Source organism: Capsicum annuum, chromosome 5 (genome assembly GCF_002878395.1).
Source record: "Capsicum annuum cultivar UCD-10X-F1 chromosome 5, UCD10Xv1.1, whole genome shotgun sequence".
NCBI classification, from domain to species: Eukaryota; Viridiplantae; Streptophyta; class Magnoliopsida; order Solanales; family Solanaceae; genus Capsicum; species Capsicum annuum.
The window spans coordinates 197,455,757-197,480,871 of NC_061115.1; the positions used below are offsets into that span (position 1 = coordinate 197,455,757).

At 32.1% G+C, this 25,115-nt stretch overlaps 1 long non-coding RNA gene across 1 annotated transcript; it reads right to left on the reverse strand.

The window, feature by feature from the left end:
- Positions 1–1,886: 1,886 nt before the first annotated feature.
- LOC124898966 lies at positions 1,887–6,827 on the reverse strand. Its single transcript, XR_007056120.1, has 2 exons — positions 6,230–6,827; positions 1,887–3,274 (listed from the first exon to the last, which is right to left on the reverse strand). It is a non-coding gene; the product is annotated as an uncharacterized LOC124898966 (long non-coding RNA).
- Positions 6,828–25,115: the final 18,288 nt, after the last annotated feature.

Here is a 25,115-nt window from a genome sequence, read left to right on the forward strand (position 1 = left end):
ATATATACATAGATTCAAAAATCCCATTCTAAAACATGATTTTTTTCTATGCCAATGAGAATTTAGGAAAACCCCGCATACCTCTATTTCGAAAAATAATGGGTGCTTCTTGAAGCCTGTGGATTGGGGATTCCGAATCACTAATCAATTTTGAAAACCCATGATTAAATCTTGATTTGTTTGGGTTTTTAGTTTAAAACCTTTGGGAGTATTCTTGAGAATTTTTAGATGAATATGGATGTATTTTAGAGAATTGGGGACTAAATTTCGTGTTTATGGCTGAATAAGGGTGGGAAAAGGACCATTTTGCCCCAAAAACGAAGTGTTTAAGTCACTTGAAACCATTACATAGGCGCCACATATGATATCGCCTATATTTACATAGGCGACGCATATGCTATCGCATATGCTTTCCAGTGGCCATGTGCGGTTGGTTAGGCGACACATTCTACTTTGAAAGACCATAACTTCTTGCTCGGGTGCCATATTTTAGAAAAATTGGTATCGTTGGAAAGTTAACTCGAAGACCTATCATTTGAAACATAGTAGGCTCTCTAATTCGAAATATACATAGAGTTATGGTCGATGGAAGCTAACACAAATTTCAACGTCCACTAAAACTTAATCGATCGAAATAGTTTCAACTCGTCCATGAGTTGAAGGACCTCGATGGTCTAAATTCATACTCAAATGGATTCACATACTACATAATTGATTAACATGCCAAATTGGCATAGGATTTAAGGCTCTGGGATTATCAACGCGTCAGAGTCATGGTTTTTATTCTAGCCCAATATGCGGGGTGTTACAATATGAATCACATAACAATATTAAGTTTTTTAATATGTATCAATTGAAAACAATATTTTTAAAATGTATCATCAATTAACCTGTTGAGATTAAATAGTAATATGTATCACTTTATAATTTAATTTAGGAAATATATCACTAACATTCCTAATGAACTCTAACATATCTACATAAGAGAAAAGTACTAATGAATTATAAACAATGATCTTAAAAAAACATTTCTCTTTCAACTGAAAACAGAATATATCAATCAATGAATTTTTGAATAATTAACTCAAATTATTGAATTCAAAACTTTGAACTAAGTAAACATGTCTAATTAAACTTTAAAGAGAAAATGTCACATCTCAATTGGAAAGTGGTTGCATGTGCGTCTGTTATGGTCTTCATACCCACACTTGCCACAACGATTTGATGTTGATGAAAATTTTCCCTACTTTTCTCTTTTCTACCTTTCTTGGGTCTTCCTGGTGGGCATTTATATTTTGTAGGCAAAATCACCTCTTCTAACACCTCCGGTGATACATGCCAACCTCGTTTATCGGGCATTGAACACAGCGACATTTCATAAGTCTTCACCAGTGCCTCCTTCCTGTAGTAATCTGAATAGTATGGCTTCATTTTCTTTACATGTTCGCTTTTCAAAATTGGCAAAATTGGCAGTTCACGAGCCTCAACAAGACGAGAGTTGATACATTCTGCAATGTTGGGTCATCATCCTCTCCCTATTTATTGGAGCATGAACTCACGACCACTTTACAAATCCAACATTTTCCAAATATACCTTAACTCTATTATCAATCTTTCCCACTTTACACATAGGCTCATCAAAATCATCCAACTTGTACGCTTTAGCCATGTCGAAAAATTCACCGGTCATTTTGTCCTTGCTCTTTCTATAATTCATGCAGGCATTGTTCCAAAGATGCCAAATACAAGCAAAATATGGTATACATGGATAGACCACACTAACCGCCTTGATTATGCTTTCATGTTTATCAAAAACAACACACATATTATCACGCTCACTGAAAGCACACTTAAATTGCTGGAAAAACTACGTCCAGGATGAATCATTCTCAGAATCTACAATCCCATACGCAAGCAGTAATATATGTCTTGATACATAATATCAAACAATTATTATGTCTAACTTATATAACAATTACCATCATTTGTAAGAAAAATATAAATCACTACGTGCAATATCTGCTCCATTAAGTGTGCTAGCTGAAACGAATGTTCCCTGATATGGTCCTCTCATGTGACTTCTGTCTACTACCACAACAAGCCTACAATACCCAAATCCCCTAATAAAAGGTTGTAGTATCCTTATATGTGAATTGGGATAAATAGAATTCAACATGTATACGTAGGTGGGCATTTTCTCATATCCGTCAGCCGATCGCCCTCTCAATATCTTTAAAACACGTTCTTTAGCACGCCACGCCTTCATGTAATCATGTCCAAACCAAGTTCCCCTTTTATATCTTCAATAATGTCGCTTGAGGTGACTATTCTTTTGTAGTTCACCAATTTTGGAGCTGTTATTCCAGCTACAAAGGCAACGGTTGCATGCTGCTGCTCAACCACTCTGTCCATTATTGAGCAGGTGCGTTCATCGTTGAAGGTACATACTATAAATGTATCAGTACCATGCTTACAGAATGCCTTGAATATCCAACTACATTCCGGCGATTTGCACAGCAAGACATAACTAAAATATACGTCAAAAAAATAAATTGCCAATATGAAGTTACGTTAATCTGTTTATATATGAATCACCATATAAGACTACTTCAATCAAAAAATGAGCCAACTAACCAATGAATAAACAGTCAACAAGAATCACAAATATGAACTTAATTTGTTATTCTTTTTTATTATATGAATCACAAGACATATGAATAACCTATTTTTTTCAATCTGTTTATATGAATCACCATTTATATGAATATCCAAGTGCATGAATAACCAGTTATATGAATCACCATTTATATGAATATGCACTTACAAGAATAATTAGTTATTTGTATCACTTATATGAATCACATGTTATTTGCATCACCAGTTACATAAATCATCATTTATATGAATCACTAATTACATGAATTATCAGTTACATTAATCACCAACATAAAAAAACAGTTATATGAATAACCTACTATATGAATCAACAATTAACTAATATACAAATGTATCACTACAGCTTCCAGATGTATCAAATTGCAAATTAAATCAAAAATTGTTATTGAAAAATTAAAACCAAACCTCTACTTGTCAGATCTCTCAGCTCTGAAATTGAACTTGTGCTTTATTGCATAGTTACGCATTACCAAGACAAGTTTAGCTTTGTTTTTGTACTTTTGGTTCACCTTTAAGACACTATTATAGCAATCACTTATCAGTTCTTCACCACCTACATTAATAACTGGCAGAGATCCAACAGTACCAATTGCAGCAACTGCAAGTTCAGACAGCTCAACAAAATCATAACACTCAATTGTCATATCATCCGCGTTAAATCATCATTGTCAATTACAATTTCACTCATTGTAATACATGGTGGATACTTTCCGAATACAGTTTTAGCTTTTAAAATCAGAATAAAAATTTTCACAGTCATATCATTATGAATCTCCAACGCTGATGAATTGCCTTGAACAACGTATTTGGCATGAATTCTTTTCAGAGATACGTCAATTTTCAATTGAATTAATATGGTGTTCATTAAATCACGGTATGATATTTTTTCATGAATTACAATACCATCGACCCGATAGTTATCGTACCTTGTTTTAGAAACCCATTCCCCAGAGTGACGCAACAACACAGTAACGAGTTCCATTGAAGAAATTCAGAAATTTAAGATGTAATTTCGATTTTTTTGTTCCAAGATTGAAAAACTTTGAGCTTCTAGTCTAGCTTGCTTCAATATTGAACTGTTGTAAAGTGGAATTGCGTTTTTAATAGTTTTGGCGAGATTTGCGTTGTTAAAATCAGAGAAAATCCGTTGCTTCCTTAAATAACTCCCTGATTTGTTTCATATGTATCCCTTTTAAATATGTATCACCACTTAACATATGTATCACCATTTCAAAATTCCAGGATAGGATGTAATTAGTAAAATAAACAGAATTTTATGTAATATTACTTAAAGTATCAGGGATTTATGTAAGTTACTCTTTTTTTAAACACTTGTTGGATCCTTTTTCTCATACACCTCCAATGTATATAGGCATAATATATAAACATGTTCTTTAACTAGACCTCAAATCACATCTATGAGCTCTATCTTGGGGTGTGCACAAGTAGACACTTAAACTTGTATAAAATTGATCAAGTAAACACAGATGTTCTATGTGACATAATACACTTAGGATGCCATGTAGGACAAGAATTGGCTAAGTAGGATGCCACATAGGACATTTGAGTTTACTTGTTCAACTTTATACAAATTTATGTACCTATTTGTTCACACCCAAAGTTGGAGGTCATAGTTGTGATCTGAGGTCAAGTTAAAGAGAATGTTTATGTATTATGCCTTTATATATTATGTATACTGATGTATACTGATGAATAACTCCTTGGGACTAGGCTCGTCTCGAGAAAATGGGCCTCCTTGGCCCATGTTGAGGAAGTTGGAAAGTAAGCGAGTCCAAGAGGACTCAAACCAAGGTTACATGCCAAAAAAATATATATAAGAAATAATATCTAGTCTAAAATAAGCGTTTGGCAAAAAGATAACATGAAGTGTAACCAAAAAAATGATTAAATAGGTAAGTAAAGGATGTATTCATGTTGAGTTATAAAAAGAAAATACGTGTGCAGTTGGAAGATCCAAATAACAGTGAAAAAGTCAAACATTAAATACTCCAAAAATCTCACATTTTAATTGATCAAATGTTGTATTTGTGAACATGAAGACACATTTCAGAGGGAAAAGAGAAAGAATCATGATTACTGACTATCATCAACACTCCTAGTCAACTTAAAACAAACACATGAAGACATGAAAATAAATAGGAACTCAAACCCCCACAAAGACGAGTGATTTGAATTAAATGAGATCAACAAGCAAACTTTTTATAACAAAACTAACCCATGACGAGGATTTGCAACTAATCTTATCTCACAATCAAAAGGAAGAGAAATTACGATCTTGCAATCCAGACAACTAATCTAAACTGAGAGACAATCTTTGAGAAACTTATATTATACCACGCATGAGATTGTTTTTTCAGGGTTTCAGAGAATCAAGAACAAGATTTTGTCCTTTCACTGGTTCGCAATACCCATCTATAGTATTTCATAGCTCTATAAAGTATTTCAAGAAAACTAAGAAAAGATATAGGGAAGAAACTTGACAGAATATGAAGAGAGAGAAAAATAAAGGCAGTCTAGAAACTAAATAAAGCAAAGAAAAAGGGAAAAGGCTATCTGAAAAAAATAAAGCAAATAGAAAAGGGACAAAGTAAACTGGAACCAAATAAAGCAAATAGAAAAGGGGAAAGCAAACCGAAAGCAAACAAAGCCTCAACCCTGAAGGTAAGCAAATAATTTAGGCTTGTCAAATAACCCAACATGCTCTCTAAAGCAAAGTTTCCAACTTGACTTACTTACTCACTTTTTAAATAAAAACTGAAGCTTGAAATAGAGTTGTCATGGACGGAACATGCTCATTTTTAATCTTTACATTCACCTGTCCTCAAGTCCATTTTAACACTGAGATGAAAAAAACAGCAAAGGGACTTGAGCATTGAAGTAACAGCTTTTCAGCAAAAACTGAAACCTTAAGTCATCCCTATCCTTTCCTTGACAAGTTCAAGAGAGCTTTTACATGTCAAGCAAATCATATAGGGATTTTTGGATTATTCCATTGTTCCCATTAACATTGAGAGTGAAGGGAACTTGTGAGTGGTCCTAAGACTCAAGGAAAGCAGAACAACAAGACAACTCTATGAAAAACTCAAATAAACATGGAATCTTGAATAAACCGGATATGCGAAAACTAGACTAGGATATATAATCCATTACTAGAAGAATAACAAAGAAGCAAAATCACTTGACCACAATAAATTCAAAACTAAAACAGTCATGAGAAATAAAACACACAACTTAATAGCATGATTCAAACTATCAAAGCTTTAAAAGTTAATATTAACAAAGAAAAATAGGGGTATTATCAACGCAACATCTTCATTTTTACTTAATGAGGCTTATACTATCAAAATAATAGGAAAGAAACATCAAAATCCTAGGTTCTACAGCATAAAACTACCATCTACAAGAAAATGTGGAATTCCAACATCACTAATACTATTAACACTACAAAAAGAGAGAGAACTAAAGAGTTACTACAATAATAACAAAACAAAAACAGAACTACAACAAGAGAAGAAAAGAAATGAGGGGTTACCTTTCTTAGAGAAGAAAACCAGGACTCTAAGTCGTCGTTAAAATCCTTTAACCACCGCCATAACACCACTTTTAATTGAAACTCTAGGCTCAAAGGAGTCTTATATGAATTCTGATAAAATGGTAAACTAGAGGAAAATCTTTAGCTCAAAATTCCCTTTTGCTCGATAATTCTGATCTTCAAGGCTTCTTGTTCAAAAGTTTTTCCAACCATCAAGACTTGGTTTTCACCAAAATAGAATAGGTATTTATAGAACAAGATTCATGGTTGAGTTTTGACTGCAGTCCATGTGGGAGAGGGGATTTTAAGGGGTATTTTGAGAATTTTAGATGAGGATAAGGATGAACTAAAAATTGTACCAATTTGGTAGAAAATAAAAAATTGAGTGGATAATAGTTTGGTGTTTTATCGAATCTTTTGGAGTACACCTTCTTATTCTACGCACGCCTCTCACGTATGGAGTTGGAGAGAGACGAGAGAACGAGGGTTGGCATTACTCTTGGTTTTAAGAAGGTTGTCATTTGGGGAGGACAAGATGGGCATTTTGGTTTTGCTATTGTCTTCTGGGGAAGCTGTTGTTTGTTGTCGTTGTTTGCTATGCTTTTGGGCTTATCGGAGATTAGGAATAAGTGTAAACAACATAAATCTCCTAATTAATAAAATTAATTACATAAATTTGTCTTATTTTCTCTTTTTCAAATTTTGGAAAGATACTTATATATTTGGCCAATTATTATATATAGGTCGAATGTATGATGAAATAATTAGTCCTAAATTTAAGATAATTAAAATCATTAATTATTTTACAGTTTCCTAAGTAACGACAATAATTAGCTAACATTAACTCGTTTATGGATAAAACTAGTAATTGATATTTGAATTTTAAAACTTTTCTTAAACGTCAATTTTTTTTTTGTAATCTTGGATTCAAGATCTGGAAAGCAAAAAGCAACCAATTTCTTCTACATACGTTCTTCAATACTACTAAAATTAATATGAATATCCTCATATTGCTGCGACATTCTGGAAATTGGAAGTCAGAAATTAGTTAAGAGTCATACAAAAGTGACGCAATAATTATTTTGGAAAGTATTGTTTTCTTGAAATTGGTTTCTACGATCGCCATGAAATTGGGTATCGACGAAGTACGTAAAAAAATTGAAGTTAAATATGTGGTTGAAGGAAATTCTTCTCCAATTGTCATAAGAAACAATAATGGAGTGAGGGTTTAGTTGAGTTGAAGAAACAATTTTCTGGATTGATTAATTTTCCGCTTTGTATTTCAACTTTTGATAAATCTAATAGTGAAATAGAGTTTGATAAAGAAACAGGTATTGTATTGTGTATTGAGGATAGTGAATATGATTCGATTGCGTTAACGGTTGTTGAAATGGATAATCAGTATGCTTTATATGTTCCTGAAATTGAAGTGAAAAACTTTATTACTGATTGTAAGAACACCGAAATAATGGTGAATCTGGTTTACAAGTATAAGCAAACTCTTGTTTCAGTAATGGCAAGACATGCAATAGCTAATGGCTTCAATACCAAAGCGAAATGATCCGATAAAAAAAGGTATGATGTAAAAGTGTCAATTTCATTTGCTGAGCTTATAATGTATGGTAATTTGTTTTTTGAGGTTTTGAAGAAGTGTTTGTTCTTATGTTGGTTCGTTTGTTGCGGTAGCTCATAAATATACGAATGTATAATGTGTTATTATACATGCTTGCAAATGTATTATGAATCTGTTTTAGTCAATGCAATGTATGATAAAATGGTTTATAATATTCTGAAGTTGCTTGTGTTTTATAGTTGGATTTTATATTGAAATATGAATGTATAATATTTGATTATACATTTAGAGAAATGTATAATGTAGCTGGGGTAGTTCCAGGATTTGCATTTTTTTCTATCTATTTTTATTTGTAATATTATGTTTATTACATTGACTCAGTTTTTATGTATTGATGCAGCTATGTACTGATTTGTCATAACAAATATTGCAAGTGGTTCTTGAAGGCGTCTTGTATGAATGAATCGGAATTATTTGTGATAAAAATATTTGATTCAGAGCATACTTGTAGTCTTAGCGATAGAGTGTTGAATAATGTGGTTGCGACAAAAATTTTTATGAGTGAATTCACAGCTCCAAAATTAATCAATCATAAGAGAATACATACCCTCACAGACATTATTGAAGAAATGAAGGTTGTTTACAGAGTTGATATTAATTACATGAAAGCCTGGCACGCAAAAGAGAAGGCGATTGCGATGCTTAGAGGTGGACCAGTAGATGGATATAGAAAAATACCCCGTTATATCTATATGCTAAACTAAGTGTATCCGCAATCGCACATTTGGAAGCATAAGGCAGTAGATAACGAGTTTAAATACTTGTTTATTGTCTTGCATCCCATGATAAGGGGTTTTGAATTTTGTAGACCTGTTGTAGTTATTGACGGGGCTCATTTAAGCGGCCCATAAGAAGGAACCTTTCTATCTGCAAGCACAGTAGATGGTGCAGGTATTGTGCGTTCCAGTTTTATTATACAGTTTTATTGTTATGGTTTTTAATATGTATTATATGAACTTATACATTGATGCTTTATGTATGATAATTCATAGAGATGCTAAAATTAGCACCTTTATCATTGACATTTTTTTTCCATTATTTTCCTTGTTTCTTTTATATTTAGGTTGTATTCAGCCATTAGCTTATGGTGTTGTTGATTCGGAGAATGACAATGCGTGGACTTGATTTTTTCAATAGTTTAGAGAGGCATTTGATGAACGAGACAACATGTGTGTTGTATATAAAAGGTGTAAGCATTTTTTATCCTAATGTCCCTCATCTAGCATGTATTTGACATTTATGGGAAAACGTTTGCACCCATTTTAGAAAAAGCAAAGATAGACTTAGTGGCCTATACTATTCCATGGCTAAAGCTTATAGAAAAGAAGAATTTGATTATATTATGTCAAAGGTTGCTAAGGTTGATGAAAGAGTTAAGGAATATCTGGAGAATGTTGGGTATGAAAAATGGTCTCGATGTCACTCGCCTATAAATAGAGATAGAATGATGAACTCTAAATAGCCGAATGTATTAACAGTTGTTTGGTTGAGGCTAGAAAACTTCCTATTTTAGGTTTCCTTGAAAAAGTTAGAATTTTATTTACCGCTTGAAATTGTAAGAACAACAAAATTGCATCTTACACCAATACAACTCTTGGGAGAAGGTTTGAAGAAATACTGACTCTTAATGGGGTTAAAGATTTACGGATGACGGTATGTATTAGAATAATTATGTAACAGAAACTTTATTTTCCATTGATTATATTTTCTTATTTTATCATCTGTATTAAATATGCGTTTTCTAATAGGTTAAGCTAGCAGATAGTTATCTTTATTGTGTATATGATTCGGGATGGAGGTACATTATCGATATTAAGTGTGACACGTGCAACTGCGGTTGGTATCAAATTAATGAAATGTCATGTCCACACGAAATTGCCGTATTAAAAAGTAAAAATATAGATGTAAAGGATTATGGTCGTTATTGCTCTGAATTGTACAGGCCAAACACCATAGTCAAGACATATAAACTCCCGATAGTTCCAATGCCAGACAAGAAGAATTGGAATGTTCTAGGTTTTGTTGATGATGAAGAAATTTTGCCACCCAAATATAGAAAACCGTCTGGTAGGCCAAAAAAAAAGGAAGGCATTTGAAATCAAGTGAATCATTGTCTTCAAGTTCAAACCATTGCGGTAAATGCGGACAAGCCGGTCACAAATGGAGAACGTGCGGTTTCTTCTCAAAGGACTCATGATGAAGATAATATGTTTTCTATATGCTGATGCTTTGAATGGTTTTATTTGTATAAATATTTTTATTAGTTTTTGTTGGAATGCTGGAACAACTAATATTAAGCTGTTTAATTGCTATTTGATTTTCACTTCTTTAATTAATGTTTTATACTATAAGAACAATTTGAAGCATTTTTCATATATCATATTTCGTAATCGTATAACTTGTAGTTATAACTGATGGGTATATTTAGTATGTAACCTGGGAACTATTATAGTAATCAATTTGTTGAAACATAAGTTGTAGCAAACTGTTATACATTAATAGTTAATGTGTAAGGAATGTATGATATAGCGTTATACCTTGTTTAAGTATATTATGTTAGACAGAAAAAAATGTCATTTAACTGACTTCTTTAAAAAAAAAACAGCACATGAATCATGTTTTATGTGTATGATTACACATGATACGTTTATGTAAAATATATGATGTTCATTTACGAATGTATAATATTAGATTATACATTTGTATCAATGTATGAAATAGTATCATACTTTATAAAATGTATTGTGTAAACTATTTTTGTAATTTTTTTCAAGAAAAATCATATGACAACATGTATTATGTTATATAATAAATATATTTAAATGTATTAGACATTATTTCAATGTATTTTTAACTTATAAGAAAATGTACATCACAGTAAAAATATAATGTGATCAAATACAATATCAGTTTAATTTTATATTTATTTCTACACGTTTAAAAAAATGAAAGGCAAACTCAATATCTACCAAGAATTAGTTGATAACATTGCAGTAGCGTGTTAGTAACTGCAAATCATTTTTTCAAAAATAAGAAGACATCCATAAAATGTGCATTAACACCAAGAAAGTAATTTTGGAATTGTTTAACATCAACCACAAAACTAAGAATTAGTTCTTTCAATGCTGACTATTATAAAACAATGCTACTCTAAAGTAAAAATTGCCCTTGCATTAATTTCTTCGAGAACACTATTCCTTGACCGAGGCGGATCACCATTATCACTCGTGTACCCTTCATTTGCTTTTTCCACTCCGTAATGCCACAACAATGAAGCATATCAGGTATGTTGAATTTTAGCATCAAACCCACATGAATGAACTTGCTTCCCTTCACTTAATATTTCTGCATAGGCACACACAAAGATGCCATGGTCCGTGATTTCAAAAAATAAAAAATGAAATAATAATTAGTAGATTACTTATAACATCGTTACACATGAAAATAAACTATAATTTACTTACAAACTGTTAGACGCTTGTTGTGGGATGTTTTGAATATAGTCAACATCAAATGAAATTTCATTGACAAGACCAGTTTGCTGAGCAAACTTCCCTTTGTACGCTTCAAATGTTGGCCAGTCAGTTCGCTCGGTCTTTTTATAAATGTCATTGTCTGGCAAGTAAGTAGGCAGCATCATTGCAAGCTTTTGTATTTCGATTGTTGGTTCCTTTTTTCTTTTACTTGACAATGAGTCATACACACTTATCACTCTTTTCTTTGAGACAATCACAACCAATACCCAGTGAAATTCTTTTCCATAGTTAATTGGAACATATACCTCATACACCATGTACCATGGTAACCCAACAGGAGTACAAAATCCATGAATTATATTTGCAATAGCATCTTCATTCTTAGCCACCACAATTAATTCTGCATAGTCTTGTTGCGTGGATAGCTCAACTGCCAGTTCCACTGGATAATATCGCGTATGTTTCTTATCAACATATGTATTAAAGAAGCAGCTAGTCATTGTATATCTATAATTATCATCCAGCTAAAGCTTTGATTCTTTGTCAAGCGGTAGAAGATCACATCTAAATGCTACACGTGAAAATAGGGTAACAAAGTAAAAATCATTTAAAGAAATCAGTAGCTTTATTATTTGTTGTTTAAAGTTAGTAAAATGCAATGAAGCATGCAGGGCTGACACATACATGTATGATATATAGTTATACATCCTTAAATTTGATAGATTTTATATTTCAGGGATGGATGTAATAAAAATTTAACTAACCCATAATTAAAACATAGATGATATGGTGTTAATATGATGTTTCTAACAATAACTAGTGTTACATGTTATTATACATGACATGTTGATTAAAGTTGGATATCTAGTAATGGTAAATACAAAATTTATGATATCGTATTATACATTAGTTCACATGTATGATAAACATTTGATTATGTTAGGTCATGTTAGCACAATATGCTAAAATGTACAAAATATAATACAACATTGAACCTAGAATATTGCTATTTCAGATTACATTTCAAAATTAAACTTCAAAAAAATTTAAAGCATATTGTAAAAGTAACAGAAGCTGTAAGTTGTCAGATTTATGTTTAGGTGTTGTAGAAAATTAACTATCAGCAAAAGCACTTATGATATAGATCATATTTAGATTAAGTTACCTCATCATTCCAGCGTGTCTTGCGTTTGGTCATCAAGTAAAATCTATTCTTGGACTGTAGGTGTGCAACGACAAAGTTCAATTGTGGGTAACCTAATTTTGAAGCATTTATTCGATAGTGGTTGTCCGTTTCTTTCCTGGAAAATCATCATTGATTACACATCACAAATATTTATGATGAGATAGTATTGTTAAAAAAAAGAATACCAAATTTCTTACTTGGCAGAATGAGTTTTCAGTAATCCTACGACAATTCACTGGGAGTAATCGATCATCAATTCGTTTGGCAAATCTTGGTTAATGGTGTACCCATCAAAAGCATACTTTAGATTCTCCTCTTTATCAGAATCGCCCGCATCCTTAGAGCCAGAATCATACTTTATAATATATGGTGACCTAAAAACCCTGGACTTCTTTCTTTCCTTTTTGACAGGTGCTTTTGCTTTTGTTGCTTCAAGCTCCTAAACTTGAGCATCAAGGAAATCAAGTGGAATCTGACTGTCCGAAAGGTCCCATTGACTTTCGGTCATTTTATTTAAAGCACCAACATCTAATGACTTTGTAGTCGAAGGCGTTGAAAAAATAAATAAGATTGAATCTACAGTTACCTGAATTGAATTAGTTATTGTCCCACCAACTTCATCCTATATGAACATATAAGCATGTGTAATGTATAAATACAATATCTGAATGTATAAATATATTAATGCTTACTACATTTATGTCTAAAGTGAATGATACTTGTTATTACATATTACATTAAACGTAATTCCATACATATAATGTTATTCATCCATTTATACAGAATAATTAGTAATCTGGAACTATTATCTTTGCACTAAAAACACCAGTGCATAATCAACAATCTTTAGTACAATTGGTTAATGTCCTTTGACCAAAAAAGCATTTTGTAGTAGATAATACATACACAAATTACCATAATGAACTTGTTTAAATAATGAGTTATCAGGAAATCATGATCACCCAATGTGCATCAAGTGTAAAACTACTTGTTAAGAGAACTACTGCACAACAATGTTAGAAATCATGAAAGCATCAATATCCTAAAAATTTGATATGCACCAGAGAAACATTCAGTCCCATTATGTACCTTTACCAGGTCGAACATGTAGATAGATATATTTTGTAATAAAAAATTAATATTAGGGATCAAAAAATACCTGCACATCTTTCATATCAGTACATTCCTATTTTTTCAAATCCACTTCATAACCATCTTCTTTAGTGGTTATATTCACATCTTATATGAAATAACAATTATCGTGTGTGATCAGTTATTGCAAGTAAGAGAAAAAAGATGGAAATGAAGATTTATACCTGTGATAAAAAATTTCTATCTGTAATGGGTGCATATGCATGTATAAATCTATTGCTTACATATCATATGTTTGTACAAGGTAAAGCATTCTATGATCCTCACTTGAATAAACATAACATGTATGTATGTGTTAGGTGATTCACAAATGATGTTATATCAGTAATAACATAAATATGTATGATGATATTCATAAACTACATGCTTTATATCCAAGAAACTGTTTGTATGTTGAATGTATAACTCTTCTTTATACTTTCAATTGAATGTTTTATGAACATTTAACTGCCCAAGTATGAAGAAGTTAATAGGTTCTACATGTGTATAGAAGTATTTTGTAGTAGTTAAGTAATATTAGGGACAAAAATATACCGGAAAATCTTCTACATTCGGAATGTTCTGTTTTTCCAATTCATCATCTCTACCTTCTGCTTCATAGGCCATAATCTCATCCTATTAGTTATGCGATAATTATCATCATCTAATTTGCATGAAAATAAAAATTTGTAGTTATTAAGACAACTGTTTAACAATGTACAAAATATTGAAAGCGTCAAGATCCATACAACTTTATATTCAACCGATAACATTACGATCCCTTTTCAATCAAAAACAGGTGCTATATTTACTTAGACATCTATTATTGAAAAAAAATAATTTGATGTACAGAAAAATACCTTCAAAGCCTTCAAATTAGAATAGTCCTCATTTTCCAAATCATCCCCACGACCTGCCTCTTTATAGGCTGAATTCACATCCTAAATTAAATAACAATCAGCGTGTATGAATAGTTTTTCTTAAATGTGTTATAGGTGATTCAAGAATGATGTTATTTAAGTAATTGTAAATAACATACATATGTATGAAGATACTCATAAATAACATGTATTTTGTTGAAAGAAAAAATAATAGGATTAATGTATAATTGACCATTACACAGACAAAATAATGTTTGATCAAACTAAAACTACCCAAATTTAAATATTTTAACTGGTGCTACACGTGTATAAACATACTGTTTAGTACTTAAAAAATATTAGGGACAACAAAAATACCAGCAACTTTTACTCTTCAAGAATGTGTTGCTTATTAAATTCTTCATCACGAGACTCTTCTATATCATTGAGTGATCCCTTAGCATAATCTTCATGCTATATAAAAAAGAAACAACATTTGATTTTGATATGGTAGTTATGTAGAGTTATAGTAACATAAAAAAATAATTGACAAAAAAGTACCTGCATATCCTCCTTATATGGACTCTCATGTTTCTTGGATCCGTCTTCTTGACTTTGTTGTTGATCAACAATTTTCTCCTCCTATTAACACGAATAATCTGAAAGTATGAACATTTCATCAACGTTAGATAAAATTAAATAAAATTTAATTTTTATACCTGTGATTGCTTATTTTCTTCATTCTTCAATGCTTTGACAACCTCAGTAGGTATTTTTTATATTAGTGTAACCAGCTCAGCCATCTTTTCTGCAAACTTATAATATAAAGAAAAAAAATAGTAGAAACACATCATTCTTTTAAAAAAAAATCAATAAGAAAGTTAACTTACACATTTGTTGATGTAATTCTTTATTTCATCACCATCTAAACTTAATTTAGAAGTCCCTTCTGGCTGTGTGGAAGATGAAGGAACAGACTTGTGCTAGTGACACTCAGGAGACATACCAATTTCTCCATGTTGATGATGTTCAAATTCAGACACACCAATTTCTCCTTTGTCTGTTGCATCCTTTTGCGTTTCACTATACAAACCAGACATATGATGTACTAGATGATCACGTGTAGACGTATCATCATCCATCACCGCTAGACTATCTTACTGAAACATCACAGTTTTTCTTCTCTTCAAAGGTTGGTCAGGTGATTCAAGCAAAGCTAAACCAGCCTTTATGAGGATTTCCCACAGTGGTATAGTGCTGAAATCCCCAAATTCTTTAGCAATGGTACTGACACACTGTTAAAATTCATCTACTTTTCTTTTCAATGTTCCAGCAATGGATGTTGAAGCAGAAGTTATTGGATCAAATGTCTCAAAATCTTCAGAAAAGGACAAATCCAACCTACTAACTTCTTTGATTGTAGGTTGTATATTCTTGTACGAATGCTAGAAAGAATAATTTCAAAATGAAATATTTGTGCATAAATAAAACGACTTGAACAGACAAAATAAGTACAAAGTTAAACAATTACCTTACTGAACATGCCAGACATAAAAGATTCGTACTTAGGCCTTATACACTTCACAGACCAGTTTTATATTCTTGGGATTACGTTTCTCTGATGAACAACAGTTTTTTATTCTACCTCGGAGCAGCACTCAAACATCCAAACATTTAGAGCATACTGCATTTCACCCAATGAATATAACTGCTTTGCGATATTAAAATCCTGCTGCCAGGAACTCATTAACTTTTCAAATGTAACCTTCCCCCATGGAAAGTAAATGTACCGACCGTCCTCGACCATCTGAAAGTGAGATACACTGATTGCTGCTTCCTTATGCTGAGAAAATATAAATGTATGAACAAAGAACAAAATCTCCAGATTCAGAACATTTTCAGAGTTATCGAAGTTTCCCATCTTCACACATGTAATCAGTTTTGACCTAGTTATTGGTCCTTTATTGTCGGGAAAATACTTTGGTATCAAGGCTGATTTTGATAATGAAGTATACATATAATCATCAATATTACCGGTACATTTAAGATCGGTAATAATGGAAAATTCAAGCATTGTAAATTTGAGGATTTCCTCTTGTACCCTAACATGAAGCTCATCCTTATTATCCTGCTGAATTTCAAGCATGAGGAGATATTTTGAAATCTGTCCTATCCAGTTGCACTGTGGCAAATCTATAAATATCCCAAAAATGGTATTTTTAAATGTTCTAAAACATCCTCTTCAAAATGTTCCTTTATCTTTTCACCGAAAGCACAGTTACATAAGCTCCCTATATGCAATGGGTGTGGTAAGACTTTGTCAATTCAGTATTTCATGCCCTGAAAAAAAACATACCATAATTAGCTAATAGTTACACATTGTATGGGGGTTCTTTATACATTCAAAAACAAAATCAAACAAACATTAAACAACTGTTAGTCATGTATGAGGGTAACTTATACATTTACAAATAAACTGCATTAATGTATAATAAAATCAGATCAATATATTCACTAGAGTAACATATGTATGAGGTTAACTTATACATCTCAAAATTAATATAAGCTGTTAGACATTTATGAGGGTAACTTATTCATTTACAAATAAATTGCATTAGTGTATAATAAATCAAACCCTAACCACGCTAGAGTTACACACCTATAAGGGTAACTTATACATCTAAAAATTCATATTAGACTCTAAATAAAACTACATGTAAACATGTATGGGGGTAACTTATACACCTAAAAATTCTATTTAGGACCACAATTAAACAATATATACAAATGTATGATGGTTATTTATATATTTAAAAATTTATATCAGACCAAAATAAACAACAATTACACATGTATAAGGGTAACTTATACATCTCAAAATTAATATCAGCTTTATTAGGTGAATGTATAACCTATAGAACTATATTTCAGAATACCTACATTATACATTATTGTGATGAAAAAGTTAATGTATCATTTCTTATTATACATATGTCAAATTATACCTAAACTCATAATCAATACCTTCGGAAGACATGGTCGGCCAGAATCAACAAACTTCTTTTTACTTGCTTTTGAACTAGACTTCTTCAATTTAGAAGTGGCTTTATCCCTTAATTTCTTCATTGTAATGGGGTCATTTCTGTGCTTTGACCGATTCTCTGTGAATTTCGGATCCTGTTCATCAAATGTACAAGGAACAAATCCAAGTGGAACATTTTTTCATTTACGTCTAACTGAGTAATTCCTAAACTAAAACTTGGAGGATAATACATTACCAATTAACACTATTTTACCTTAACAGTAGTGTTAAATCGAACAACAAAACAAGAAAATCAAAGATCTAACTTATACTATATGAAAAATAACGAAAAAAATGAACTACTGAACTTGAATATGATTGAAGAATACTGTAATTTGAACATGAAAAAAAACCAACAATGGAAAACCCCTGAATTGGTAAAGTTGAACAAAAAATATTCAAAAAGTTAATGAAGTAAATTATTAAAAACAATTAAATCTTGATAATTTACAATTTGATAATCACTGGGTAGATGTTACTTCAATTTTGCCGTAAAAGATGGGTTTCAAAAATGGAGTAAAAGTCGGATGGATAATGGGAGCAATAGCGAGTAAAAGAGAAAGCCAAAATCGATGTTTAACATGTATAATATTTAGGAGTGAGGAATTACCAAATAAGGGGATTTTTGTAATTATTTTAGGATTTGTGTAAATACTTTACCAATTTGGGATTTAATGTAATTATGTAACTTTAACTTGTGTATATAAGTAATTTTTAGTAAGAATAAAAGAGAGGTGGGTCGATATGGGTCGGTTGGTAATAGGCTAGTATAATGACTTGATTTTTTGGTGATTCATGTAAAAGATTTATTTCTGTTTAATTTGACTACTTTAACCTTTCTCGTGGTTGTATTGTGGTGTTTTTGGGTGTGGAAATGATTGACACAGTTCTTAATGCATTTTGGTGTGATTTTTAATAGTCTAAAAGTCTTATTAGTTGACTTTCGTCAGTATTATTTGATCTGTGTGTTGAATAACAAAATGAACTATGTCAACAGATCTGGAATGTTGATTTTAGATTGGTAGCATAGTTCATGTGATTTTACGACTTTTGTATCTCATTTCAATCCTCCATTTGGAAAGTTGTGAAAATAGATTTCAGAAGTCATTTCTGTGATTTTTTTTTTCAAAAAATTAATATCTCTGTTGAGTTCAAAGCATCGAATTTGATAGGGTAGCATAGGTTATTTGCATTCTCGGATCCCGAATAAATCCTGTGGGAACATAGAGACTTGGAATTTTTCAAGTCTCCGCAGCTGGTGCATCCGCTAAAGTGCCACGTTGACCTCTTTAGCAGTAAGTTCTATGGCGCTAAGCGCCACTCTTCCACTTTAGTGGCCGGCTCCAGCTGGACAATGGCGCTTTAGCGGTGCCCTGTCCGCTTTAGCGGTAGGCACTAAACCGGTCCTTGTCCACTTTGGCGGACTAGCATGCATTGGTAGGTATTGCTAAAGCAGTACTTGAATGTTTTAGAAGTCAAAGCTAAAGCAAAAATTTGACCTCTTTAGTGGCACTTTGGACCCATATGAGTAATGTTTTTTCTCATTTTCTTTCACCTTTTTAGAGACTTGGAGCTTGGGGTTCGTGTTTTTGGGCATTTTTCTTTTATTTTTAAGCTTGGGTAAGCTCTAAATCCCTATTTCAATTATTTTTCTTCAATTTTTATCATTTAAATCTTGTTTGAATATGAATTTAAAGGTGGAATTTGGGGCATTTTAGCCCGGAATGCCCAAATTAGCATTTCTTCAATTCAAACCCCAATTTCAATCCATATTCACTTGGGTTTTCTTGTATGAGTTTCTTTAATCCTAAAAAATATATTTTTGGACTAAAATTTTGGTTTTTATCCTTCTTTTTCAAATACCCATTTTGAGGGCCTGTGTTGATTCCAATTCGAAAATGGGCAAACTGGGTATCATTGACTCTTTTTGATGTGTAGATTCTATATTTGTGTATTTTTAGCTTATTCTGGGTCTTCTATTTTGGTTAAATCTTGGTGTTAAAGGCTTATTGTACCAGTCACAACTTTTGAGGTTGGTTATGACTTAAATTTCTTTAGACTAGGTTGGGTTAGTTAATAATAATGTGAAAGCATGTTATGGGTATGGGGTTGTATCATGAAAAATGTGTTTAGGTGATTTATGTGCACGTAGGGGGGCCTATATGGATAATATTCGATGATTTTGAAACATTATATGTTATATGTGACTGTATGATCTTATTACTGGTGTAGGTATATGCATGTTTGGTATGTATGTTTGGTTGCACTCTTTCTGGTGAGGAAAATCATAGATTATGGGATTTATATAGTATCAATGACCTTTTTCTTGCATATTTCACTTGATGGTTTCTGGATTATGTTGTATCATAGATGGTTGGTTGACTTAAGTGGATTTTTGGCTAACATGGTTGGTGTATTAGCAGGATATTGGGAATTGTCATTTTGGTTGGTTGTGAGCATTACATCCTCATATCATATTCATTCATGAAACATTGTACCACTATGGAAATAAGGGCTTTTTCTGACAGAAAATGTGACATCATTAAAAACTCTCTATCGACATATATACCAGAGAGGAGTTATGGATATTGGTTGTTTATGGATTGACTAACTCCCTATTGGTCATACCTGGAAGCACATCTTAATAGGTGTATACAAAGGTTGTGCGATGCCCTTCTGTATTACATCATCATCATCATCGCAGTCGTCAATATTATCTTCATTGAATTCCAAATATTATGCTTATTCTGATATTATACTTCTGTTCTTGACTTGATATTTGTCCATTTGTTCTATCTTCTGATACTTGTATTTGATGTAGGTGTACATTTGTTCTTCCTTTCCCTACCTATATTTGTTATGTGTGCAAATAGTAGAACTGTTAGTGGAGATGGTGTGAGCTACTGTTGGGGATATTTTGCAGGTGATGTGCCCATAGTTTGTGTTTATTTTATTTTCTACTTTATGCAGTCGGCATATGATACCTACTAAGTACTAGTGGACCATGCTCATCCTTAATGCGCCCTTTCGGTGCAGATCCAGGTATGAGTGCACTGCACAGATAGCTGATTCAGACAATATTTGGAGTATACTCGAGGTAGTGGACGTTCTATGCTTCAGGAGTTGGCCTACTACCTCTTACTATCTATTTCATATCTTATTTAGTATTTTGAGTCATATCGTGATTCTTTTCAAACTATTATTGTATCTTTGACATTCGAGATATATTTAGTAGTTCTTACACTGTGACACCAGGTTTTAGGATTTAGTTTGGTATCTTGAATTGTATTTCCACTATTATCATGTTTGTGTGGTTTGGCTTTGCTCTAGAATCCTTACCTTGGGTTTTTAGTATTGATTTCCTTTTTATATCAGTTTAGGTGATAGACTTACTTGTCAAGGCTTGCCACGACAAGTGCCATCATAACCTTTGGTTTATGGGTCGTAACAAATTGGTATTAGAGCATCCAGGTTTTCATTGTATCAAAGGTGTAAAAATAGGGTGTCTAGTAGAGTCTCGTGGATCGATACTGTGAGACCATGCAAAATTTTGATAATTTTATTTTTGACCCTACCATGTGCATAGTGTCGATTTTTGACTTGAATTATGTTTAGGGATGCTAAAAGGGTGTTTTAAAAAGTTTTGAAATTTTCGTAAGGGGTCGGGGTCATTTTGAAATCTTGAGGTAGTGGGGATCCGCAATAGTGGTGTGCCACAGAGGTTAGCCTCTGCAATAAGGGCGTGGCACATAGGCTACCCTCTGTAGTAGCAACGTGCCATGTCGCTATGTTAAATTCATTCAGTTTTTATTTTATTCACTTAGGGTGAGAGGCTTTTGGTCTTTTTACCCCTTGCATGACCTTATAACATAAAATAAACCCCCTTTCCTTCAGTTTTCAATGATATAAGTCCATTCTTCTCTCCTCTAACTCTCAAGTCAAGAACATTCAAGGGTTTTACAAGAAATTCATCCTGCAAGCTCCAAGTTTTATTTTCTCTTCAATTTCTTTGGTATTTCGGGCATGTTTCTGTTTCTCTAACTTGAATTATATTATGAAATAAATTGATTGGATATTCCAGTCATCTTTATGTGGTAAAAGATAGATTGAAACATCATATATCTTCAACACAGTTTTTGGCTTATACAAATCACAACAATATGACCCTTCTGAAAATTCTTGTTGTCCAACACCGCACAAGCATGTGCACATGGCATCTCATCGAGTTGAAATGCATTACATGAGCACGTTCTTTCCTTGAGGCAAACGATGAAGTGCTTTTGCTTGTCATACACCGTGTACACATATTCTGTGGCTGGTACAACCTGATATCAAAAAGATCAAAAAGAAATATGTAAATGTACTGATTTTGCACTAAAAATACATATGCAGAATACATCATATTTATTGAGATTTTAAATACATATGCAGTGTTAAGATTTTTCAATAAAGAAATACATATGCAGTATACATAATATGTTTTTTAATTTTATGTTGTATAGGTTTTCATTAATTTAGAACTTAATGCAATAAATTCTATTAATTATGTTTTAATAAGTATAAATACCATAAATCTAAAAGATCATACCATCATACAAGTACACAAAGCCTCATTCTCTTTGAGTATGCCATTAAAATTTTCAATGAGGGTTGTGAATGTATATGAAGCCTCCTGTCTATTTTCACAATTCCATTTTCCAAACAGCAATCAAACTTCTTCTAGAAAATCATAAATCGATAGTCTCTAGCTGATACAAGTACTCCATTTATTGACTCAGCAATGTTTGAAGTCAAAGTCCATCCTCGGTGAACTGTTGCATAGGACCTAGCCCACTTTTCTTAACTAGCCAATTCCAAATATTTCTTTACCCTAATATCAACTGCCTCAACCTTTTCCATTAACAGGTGAAATTCTGACTTTGAATATGCTTTGGCCATTGTATAAAAAATCTTTGATAATGCATCGTGTGACTTTCTGTAAAGTTTTTTCACGTTCCCCCTAGATTCCACATACATGCATAATGTGGAACATCTTTGTACACATCACTAACAGCCTTTATGATGCTTGGATTCCAATTAGATACAACACACATATTTTGTCTTTCTCCGTACGCTTCTTTTAAATTCTCAAAGAACCAAGTCCAAGATACATCATTTTCAGAATGAAGCACACTATATGTCAAAGGGAATATATGACCTGTATTTATAAAAATATTTTGCACAGTCAGATAAAAATACATATAGTAACTACATATGTATTTATTAAAACTTCAAATAAAAAAAACAGTATATTTTACCCAAAAATAGTATCAATTACATATACTAAAATGTAAATGTACATCACAAACATACATTATCAATAATACATGTTTCATTCATGAAATTTTGGAAATATACGTAATTATATATATATATATATATATATATATATATATATGTATGTATGTATGTATGTATGTATATACTCCCTCTATTTCAAAAAGAATGACCTAGTTTGACTTGGCACGGAGTTTAAGAAAATAAAGAAGACTTTTGAATCTTGTGGTCCTAAATTAAAGTTATGTCAAATGTACCGAAATGCTCTTTAATCTTGTGGTCTTAAACATGCCATGTGGAAAGTTGAATTTAAAGTACTGCAAAAAAGGAAAGGGTCATTCTTTTTGAAACAGACTAAAAAGGAAAGTAGGTCATTCTTTTTGAAACGGAGGGAGTATCAAATAGAGATTTTTATTTTCAAGTGATATACAGAAATACAAATAAACATACGAGCAGGTCTACAATGTAAATTTAAAATGATACTAACCTTCTCCATCCATCGTACATGTAGTTACAAATGTCCCAGTATACATTCCTCTCAGATGACTACCATCAACAACAACGATAGGTCTACAATGATCGAATCCTTTAATGAATGCACTTAGAGCTATAAATACATATGAGAACTCATTCTCATCCGTCTTCTTCATTCCTATATATGACTCAGGATATATACTGTTCAAAACATATAAGTAGGATGGTAATTTCCAGTAAGATGCTGATCGCTTACCCCTCAACTCTTCTAACATACTTTCCTTGGCCCTCCAACATAAAGTTTATGTCAAATCCATACCAAAATATTCCTTCATGTCATTTTTTATTTCGGTCGCACTGTATTTTCATTTGTATTTTCTGAATTTTTGTTTAACCATACCACCTATCAACATACTAGTAGCATGCACCTTTGGATAGACCTTGTCTTTCACCAGGAAAGTATGTTAAGGCATGAATTCTCTTATTCTAAACATTCTAGAATCTCCCATACCAGATGCATGACATAAAAAATCACAGTTCTCTGATTTGCAAACCAATGTATAATTGCGTCCAAATATTTTAATATTATCAAAATACATATCCAAACTAATTTTAAACATGATCTAAATGATATAGAATTTACATACCATTTCTTACTTGACCTTTCGCATCGAGTTAGAAATTTCTCCCTAATTGTATAATCCTTCAGGACTAACTTTAAAATTTTTTTGGACAAGTAAACTTGGTCTTCCTCAATATGCTTATGATGTGGATTTGAGATAATCAACTGAACCATATCCATCTAAAATACATCTAATGCTGTTGTATTTTCAGAAACCACCAAAGCTCCTTCATTAGATGTATTTAACACTGTTTGCAAGTTGTTACACACGGCTCTTCTTTGTACAACGCATTCAGATGAACTTGCAAAGCTGCTCCTTACAACTTTCTCCAAAATGCTTACATATAAAGGAAGGAAATTCATGTCTTGTACCTTTTTTCTGCAAAATTATCACCTTTAATCCATATCATTATGTATTTGTATTTGCCCTGCATTACCAGTGATTTGATATTCTACTAGAATACGTTTGCTTGTTAAGTCCACATCTAAGTGAGATGCCAAAACATCGTGTAGCTCAACGAATGATGCTGTTGTGCTCAACAGTATAGCATTAGTGACGTATTCTTCATAGGTTTTTTTTCATACGTCCACCTTCCTAAGTGCTTCATGAGAACTGGTATGCTTCCTATTTCTAACTAAATTAACCCAAATTAAACAAATATACATAGTTTAGATAAAAAACCTTAAACTATTTACACAACCAACAACTACAATCAAAAATTCATTTACACAACACTTGGTAAACTTAACATACAAATACAACAAAATTTTCCATTCAACGTTAAATACAATCAAATCCAAAACCACCAGAATCGAACACAACCAAAAATATATAAAAGAACTTTTCAGATATAAACATATACTCTCAAATTCCGTTAAGCAAAACTTCAAAAAAAAATTCACCAGCTCGAAAAAACTGAATTCTATTTGTTTTTTGTTCTATCAGTTCATATGAGCCAACAACAACATTAAAAATACATTTATAAAATATTTGTTACACTTAACTTAGAACCAGAGTAAATTATTCCAGCCTAAATAGAATGACAAAGTATCTGTTTAATGCAAAATACAACCAAATACAGAAATTCCTTAATCGAACACAGCTA